The following is an 8,464-nucleotide window of genomic DNA, read 5'->3' as shown; positions in this document are numbered from 1 at the left end:
AGAAAACCATTTAGCACTTGCTCAAAAAAATTATAGTTACTGTATGACCTAGCAATTGTACTGCCCATCTCTCTCTCTCTCTCTCTCTCTATATATATATATACACTTGCCCAAGGGCATTAAAACATAGGTCGATACAAAAGCTTGTATATGAATGTTCATAGCAGCATTATTCATAATAGTCTAAATGTGAAAACAACCTATATGTCATCAACTGATGAATGGGTAAAATAAATGTGCTATTATCCATACAAAGGAATACTAAATGGCAATAAAAGGGAATGAAGTACCGATATGTGCTACGACATAGATGAGCCTTGAAACATTGTGAAGTGAAAGCAGCTAGATACAAAAGGCCACATACTGTATGATTCCATTTACATGGAATGTCCAGAATAGACAAATCCATAGAGACAAAAGATAGATTAGTGGTTGCCAGGGGCTGGAAATGAATGTTTGGGAGGGGATGAGAAATGACAGCTAATGTGTATATGTTTCTTTTTGAAGTGATAAAAATATTCTGGAATTAGTGGTGTTGGTTGCACAAGTCAATAAAAACCACTGGCACGAACGCTTCAAGAGTGAACTATCTCAACAAAGTTGTTAGAAAAACAAACTTGTGGGTTGTGTTCTCCAAGCTCCAGGCTTTCGTCTAGGCTAAGCACAGAAATATCCTTTGCAAGAAGCTTCATCTCCAGCAGGCGCTGGACACCAAAGCCTGGGCCTGGAATGCAGCTTGTTCGCTCTCAATTAGGCAGGAAGCCTGTCTTATCTTTTCTTTTAACATTCCAAAGTCCTGGCTCATCCTCCTGCATTTTAAGATTCCTGGTTTACCAGGTCTTCTCAGAATAGGTGGGAGTGGTGAGTCCCACAGCAAACATCACTAGATTGATGAGCTTTCCTGAGGCTGTGTGGTGCCAGCGTTTATCAGACTCTGGAAGACTCTCAAACCTGTCTGCTTGGGAAAAAGAACTACAGAACCATTTATTGAGAGTCTTAAGTGCTGGGCCAAATACTAGGTTCTTTCTCATTTAACCTTCAGCTGCTCTTCTATTTTACATGAAGAGGGGGCTGTGCAGTGAAGGCTAAATCACCTGCCCAGTGGCAAGTGGCAGAAGTTCCCGTTCTTCCCAGAGCACCATTCACCCAGTGCCCTGGATTTCTTTGGGTTTTTCTCATCAGCAGAGGGGCTCATACCACACCTACCACACAGGCCTGTGGAAGTAACAGAAGTGCCTGCCTTTTAGTTAAGTGCTAGTCCTCATTCCTCAGGGAATGTGGCTTTTGTTGACCAGAGGGAGATGGGTTATATGCACTTTCTTTCACCCCCAGACCCACCACTATGGCCTGGCTTAGAGACCTCTGCTCTTCAGACATGGATGCTACACTCTCAGCCCAGAGTTGTTCCACCCAGCTCCTCTGAGAGCACACCCTCCCCCTTGCTGCTATGGTTTGGAGACCCTTCTGATGTCTACATTAATAAGAACTTGTAGAAGCACAGGGCTGGGGCTGAAAAGGGCCTTTGAGATGTCTGGAGGAGGAGAGACTGCCACGTTGGCTGAGGTCCTGGATCCCTGCAAAGGGCAGGCCAGATGAGGTGTGGGTTCCTGCTCCCCCAAGTGCAGGATCCTCGCTTCTGAGTGCCTGCTCCCAGGTGTGGGGTGGAAAGACTAGTCGAAGGCCAGCAGACCGGGGAGCTGTGGCATGGGTTGGCTTCTCCTCCCTTCCAAACAGGTGACAAAACCACAAACACTCATTTTCAAATCACATATGGCTTCTTTGACCCCATCAAATAACTTTATTCACACAAACGTCCCTTAATTTACAAAGCCTCAGTCATTCATACACATTAGGGGGATCCACAGTGTTCAAGGAACTTAAATATAATGTATCATACCAACCCAAGTAAACCAAGTACAAAAAATATTCATATAAAGTTGTTCACACGTAGGTCCTAGATTACCAGCTTCTGTGCAAAAAAAGAAAATAAAGAAAAATAGATGAACTTGTATTTGAAACGAACTTTGTGCCTGGGTTAAAACCTCTCACACCCAAGTCAGCCCCACACGACTGTTGAATCGTCACAATGTACTCCCCTGCTCTGAGGGAAGAGCCCCTGGGGCACAAAAGATGTCTTTAAAATGTCCCTAAATAAACTCCCTTCCAAGTCCTGTGGTCTCTCGTGGAAAAAGATGTGGGTGTCTTCCTTCTGTTGCCCCTTGCAATCTTAGGGGGGCTCTGGGCAAACAATGGCTGTGGATGTTTAGTCAACCTTAAAAGAGGGGACACCTCCCAGTTTCTCTCAGAGGGCCTCTCTCCAAACAGGAGCCCCTGCCCTCCAAGCCTAGGTGGGCAGGATCAGAGATGGACCTGTGTTGTCCTGAAGGCTGTGCCTCAGCCTAGTGTGGGAGGACGGCCGAGGTAGTGTCTCTGGACCTCAGCCCCAAGCCCCTCGGCCTGAAGGGCTGAAGAGTTCAAGCTTGGCTGTTGTCAAGCTGCCAGTTCCGAGGAGACTCCAGCAGCTGTGTCTGTCTGGGGCCACCAGACAAACCGAAGAAGGGAAAAGGAGTCATGGGGGATGACAATCCAAGAGCCCCATGTGCCCTGGATGGGGAGGTGCACTTGGTGGGCAGGACTGGAAGCCCAGGCGGCATGGAGCAAGGCCACGGAAGAGTTAGGGTCCTCTCCTTAGGGGGTGGAAGCCTGACTCCTGATTCTCCAAGTTTCCGAAAGATACTGTGAGGCTGAAACCCAGATACCCATCCTATTAAGATCTGTCTTCTAAGAAGGTAAACAGCCAACAGCATAAAAGAGTCTCACAATGCCAGCTCTTTTCCTTTCCTTAGAAAAAGACTCAAGCAAAAATAATCTTATTGCTCCGAACACTGGTTCTCTAGGAGACAACTGATATGTTAAGGAGCTGAGAATCTTGAAGGGAATGCGAGGCAGGGAATGTCCAGGGGCCAAAAGGCTGTGAGGAAGGTGGCGAGTGGTCTTAGCACCGCAGGGTCAGGGAGCAGAGGAAGTGCAGGGTGTGCACCCCAGCCCCTGGCATCTCTGCCTTCATTCACTCTGGGGCCACCACTGGCAGTGCCATAAAGGAGGCCAGGCCGTCCAGAGTCAGTCTCCACCTACTGTTGGGCACGTCTCTCCTCTGGCTGTAAACAGGTTATTTCTCAAGTAAACATTTAATACACTCCCTCGGAAAGGCAGCCGCGAGGGGCAAACCACATCCGGGTGGGAGGACAGATTTCCCATCCTCCTGTCCCAGTGCCTCTGGGATGAGAAGAGGCTGAGGCCTGCAACCTTAGTCCCTGGTGCCCAGAAGGGGTCAGAGCCAGTCTTGAGTGAACAGACTGTGACATCCTCCCAGCTAGAGGTAAGAGGCAGGGACCTGCTGGGTAGTTAAGAGGCAGGCTGCACCTGTCTGAAGTAGTTTTTCTGTCCTCGGCTAAAGCTGCTAGTGAGTGCCCTGGTGGTGGGATGGGGAGACACGTTCCTGGCTGCAGCTCTCAGAAAGGGATGGAGGGAGGGGGTGATGGGAGAGTAATCATTCTCAGGGAGCTATCTGTGAACGGGAGTGAGAGTTTAAGTGACAGACAGAGAGGGAGAAAAGAAGAGCCATACTTCAAGGGAGCCAGGAGGTCTGGTCAGGGGAAGGCAATGGAATAAGGCACTATGATCTGTCTTGCTGATTCTTCTCTCACTGAGGGGAAAACCAAGCTCAGACCCACAGGGCTGAGGCCCAGACCCTCCCTCCAACAGGCTACCCTTTTCACAGACCCAAGGAGAAGAGAATAACTGCTTTTTTAAGGTTTGGAAACTTCTAGAACATGGACAGGCCTAACAAACTTGGTGGTGCTGAGATGATGTACCACAGAGCTGCTGCCGGGCCTGAGACCCAGGTGGAGGGTGAAAAGGCAAAAGAGGTGAGGAAGCTGACCACGGTGGGAGGAGGTGGCAAGTGGCTGAGAGAGAATGACAAGAGCTAGTCCAGGCCTGACCCCAAGGCTAGTCCAGACGGGGCAGAGCCAGTATTAGGGTGGACAAAGCGGAAAGCAGGGAAGGGAGGGAAAGAGTGAGAGACAGGCACTTGGGGCTAATGAGCTGGCCCTCATGAGCTAGGAAAGGAGGTCCCACCACCAAGCCAGGGCAGGCTGGGAGTCCTGCAGGATAAGGGCACGTGAAAGCTGGCTACCCTCTTCCATGCTGCCCACCTCACCCCAAAGGTATGGACATCCTATGATCTACAAGGGATACTCTGGTGCCAGGAAAAATAACAAAGGGGGAGCACTGCAGCTCCAAGACCTTGTTCAGACAGAGCTGAGAGACCTGGGGAAGGCAGAAGAAAAAGATGAGCAAATGGTAATAAGTTGTTAGGCTTGAGCCCTCACGAGGGACATTAGAGCATGAGCTGCAGCCAGGGAGTGCTGGGGGTGTTGAGTGTGGGGACTGTTTTCCCCATGTGCTCATGTAGAGAGAGAGAGCTTCCCCAGGGGAAGGCAGGGTGGTGGGGCAGAAGAATGTGCACTGCCATTAGGAGATGCTGTCTCCCAACCCGCCCAACTGCAGCTCAGTACACACAGGAGGCCGCCTGAGAAATCAGAAGAGACAAGACAGGTGATCACAAAGGATTTCAGCCAAGGAACGGAAGGGCCTGGTTACTACCTGCAGCCCTGCTGGGTCCTGCTAACCACAGCCAACCGTCTGCGGAGAGGAAGAAGCCTTGGTATTTGAGGGACTTTGAGAAAAGGCTGAAAGAATGTGAGCAAATGTTTTGCCAAGTTTGGGCTGATGTTGTGCTGGCTTCTCCCAAAGTCTCAGGGCTGCAAGATCAGGATCGCTGCTGGGAGGGAGCGGGGGGAAACCCCTCTTGGTCATACGCTAACTTCAATGCCCTCCAGTTATCTCCCCTATTGATCCTATGCTGGTTTAGAGAAAACAAAAAACAAAAATAAACACAAAATAATTCCTTCCCCCTTCCCAAAGACCCTTTCCTGCTTGGTTGTCATGGGGTGAAAAGCCTTTGGAGCAGTCGAAGTAGTGTCCGGGTGAGGGAGACAGCACAGGAAGGGTTCCCCTCTCCTTGTATAGGGAGCAAATGCCAGGTTCAGAGGCCGGCGAGAAGGGAGGCAGCAAGTGTCATCGGAGAGTGGAAGAACGGCTACACTGACGGACACCGGTGGTGGGGTCCAAGGGCTCAAGGCTGGGGAAGCTCTAAGGTGGCAAGCCCACAATCGGGCATCTAAAGACCACGTCTGCCCAGTCACCTCCCTACTCTCGGCAGGTCCGTCCTTTCCCTTTTCAGACACATTTACAATGAAGGTGGGTACCTAACAGTCTATCCCTGGGATGAGAGAGACAGCACTTGACATTGTCGCTGTTAAGTAACACCATAGGACCTGGCGATTAGGGCACACCGTTCCCTGTGAGGAAATGACAGTGGCAGCCAGTCCAGGACACTCTGTTCTTATGGCAATGGTCACAAATGGATCTCAGGGACTTGGACAGTCTCTGTGACAATCTAGATGTTTGGTGGGCATATCTGGGAAGACAACGATGCAGGAGAGAGTGGGTGATGGGGGCTGAGCTCACAGGAGTGAAAGATGCCCGCTGAAGACCCAGCTTTGTCCCAGGCAGAGATTTGGCACAACATTTTTTCCTGGGGATCTTCCTCTGGGACGGAGATCACTTACAGGAAGGTAGGCCTATAAAAGCTGGGGTGGGCTGGCCTGAAATCCCCAGGAAGTGGGAGATGGTCACCTTCTGTCTCTCCCCCTCTCAGAGCTCCTGGTTGTAAAGGGCAGTAGAGAAAATGGATTCCCACCACTGTTAAGTCCTGGTGTGGCCTGGGCCTTCCAAAAACTTAAAGAGAACACACCCACAGTTCAGAGCTTCTTTCTTGAGTTCCCCTGGCCAAACCCTGGTCTTCCTCTTCCAGGTGATTCTTCACTAAAGATCATTTTCAAGGCCTAAGGGCTGGCCAGGAACAGCCCCACCAGACAGTCTAGCAGTTCCTGCATCTGGTGGGGACGTGGCCCAGAGGCTTCCTATCTTCACGCCCCCGTTCCAGGAGAAATCCCCAAATTCTCCATGGAGAGGCAGGCCTTCTCTGGGGAAGTGAGGTGTTATAAGCAGAACTGAGAAATGAGTAAAAGACAAGGAAAATAAAGGACAAAAACAAAATAGCTCCCTAACCCCTTATAAAAATTAAAAATGAAATTTATACATATGCTTTGTCCATATTGAATTTCTTTAAAGAAATTGGTGCCTGTCCATAGCATAGCTTCTGCTCTTTTGAAGTCTTAATTGTTTAAATTAAAAAAGAAACAAAAAAGAAAAACAAAAAAGAGGAAGACAAAAAATAAAAAAAAAATCAAGCAAAACTAAAGGGGAAAACCCAAACAAAAGCTTCACATTGCTAGAGATCCAGCTGTTGGGAGATCGCCAACAGGCCAAGCCACCACCTGTACCCTCTGCCGTCCTCTGTGCGACACATGAGACTGTAGGTCCCGAGGATCAACCTGGAAGACAGAAAGCAGGGAATTAGAGGACACTGGGTTTGTGGGCTTGGGGTGCATCCAACTAGATGCCAACACCCAACCCGGATAAACTCAGGGGCTGTGATGTTATGGGGGAGGTTTCTAAACACTTTATCTGGAGTAAATCTAGCTTTACTATTACCACCCTGCCAGACACGCAATATTCTTACTTTTCGGACAAGGAAACTGAGATGCAGGTTAAGTAATGTGCTAAGGTCACCTGGACTGAGGGGCAGACCCCGACTGGGAACCCAGGCATGCTGGCCCCAGCCACAAATCTGACCATGAATACTGTCCCTCTCCAAAGGCTTCCTGTTCTGTTTGCTGGACCTCGGGAGGAGACAAACCACCTGCCCCTCAGGGCCCTGTTCCAGGGGAGGCCTAGACTACAAGTACCTACAGAGGTTAGCTTTGGGCCAGCCCGCACCCCAGACTGGTTTCCCCAGCATGAGCCTGAGCAGAGCTAAGCACAGCCTTATCCTAGGCCTTATCCTAGGCAGGGCGGCAGCCAGGACAGCAACGCTCCATCTGCGCTCCATGTAAATCATCTAAGAGCTTCAAAGGGCCCGCTCGCACTCTGAATGACTGAATCAGACAAGTCTTTCACTGTGTGCTTCCTTCACCCCTCACCCCATTGGCTTCAATGTTCTGGAGGCTCTGCAGCATGAGAGGTGTGCCCTCCCAGCCCAGCACTTGCCACATGTGCAGTCTGATGACAAGGACCCATTGTCCTCAGGTCCTGGGGAGATGTCTCGCTAGTCTTCGTGAAGCAGTGGGGTATGGTGATACTGGACGATTTACTTATCTGTCAGCCTCAGTTTCCTCCTCTGAGAGATGGGGGAGGGCTCCTTTTTGAGGGTCGAGAGAAATAATAACTAAAAAGTACCTGGCCCACAGTAGGAACAGACATACTCTATGAGTCCCTCCTCTCTCAGCCATTCGTCTCCACCAATGATGAATGTGTCAGATTTAAACAGGCCATAGTCCTCAGCTATTTAACCACCAACGCTGCTTGTGGCTGGGTGCGGGTGCCACGGAGAGGACAAAAAGCCCGCCAGAGGAGGAAACACAGCCAGCCTTCTGGAGAACAACTTGGCCATGTGTTTTCAGAGCTTCAGATGTGTTTTGACCTGAAGACCCTATAATTCCACTTGTGGAAACGCAGGTTAACTGATAATCCTAAATATGAAAAGGACTTTGAATAAAGATGGTCACTGAAGTACGTTTAAATTATGAGGCAACAATCCATATATCCAAAAATAAGAGATTTAAGCAAATGATCCATCCATTCAATGATATTTACAGAGGAAATGAGAAGGCTATGCGGCATTTCAAACAACATTATGGCAAAAGCACTTCCTAGGTTAAGTGTGAAAAAGTCAGCTACAAAGTTCTGGGGCATACAGTATAACCATAACTACGTACAGGGAAATCTGGCAAAAATACATCACAATGCTGTATTTGTCATGGGTGTGTTTTCTTCCTCCCCCACTTTTCCTCTGTATTTTTAGTATTGACTACACATCACATTGTCACGCTCTACTTCATAATGGGAAAAACAGTGTACTTTATCTAATCAACAAGAAAAACTGGCAGCTCTGACAGAAAGATCCATGGACTAACGAGCGGTCCAAGAAACCAGACCCAGGCTCTTTTCTGGGTTCTTCCATGCTCTGTGGGCATGGAGACTTGCCTATACCTGTCAAATGAGAGGTGAGACTGTGATTCCCTCCTCCACTGCACAGGTGAAGTGAGCGGGCGTCTGTGTGACGAGTAAAGTGGGGATGGATGATAAAGCCAACGAAAAGGAGTTTGATCTAGAATGAAAATACCGGATTTCTCAGGCCCAGCCTCTCCCTCTGCTGCTTCTGTTTCCCCTGCCTGTTAAGTCCTTTCGACAAAAATCCAATGGTGGGCCTGTA

General features: G+C 49.2%; 1 protein-coding gene across 1 annotated transcript in view; it reads right to left on the bottom strand.

Annotated features, from left to right (window-relative positions):
* Window positions 1-1,756: 1,756 nt before the first annotated feature.
* Window positions 1,757-8,464, bottom strand: part of STK35 (serine/threonine kinase 35) — a 42,993-nt gene continuing 36,285 nt past the window's right edge. Inside the window, exon 4 of the mRNA XM_011369351.2 lies at window positions 1,757-6,524. The gene's annotated coding sequence lies outside the window, so the exon portion shown is untranslated. The remainder of the gene's footprint in view (window positions 6,525-8,464) is intronic.

Source organism: Pteropus vampyrus, unplaced genomic scaffold (genome assembly GCF_000151845.1).
Source record: "Pteropus vampyrus isolate Shadow unplaced genomic scaffold, Pvam_2.0 Scaffold7, whole genome shotgun sequence".
Taxonomy (NCBI): Eukaryota; Metazoa; Chordata; class Mammalia; order Chiroptera; family Pteropodidae; genus Pteropus; species Pteropus vampyrus.
The sequence above is the reverse complement of the archived record's forward strand: the minus strand, read 5'-3'. Positions and strand labels throughout refer to the sequence as shown.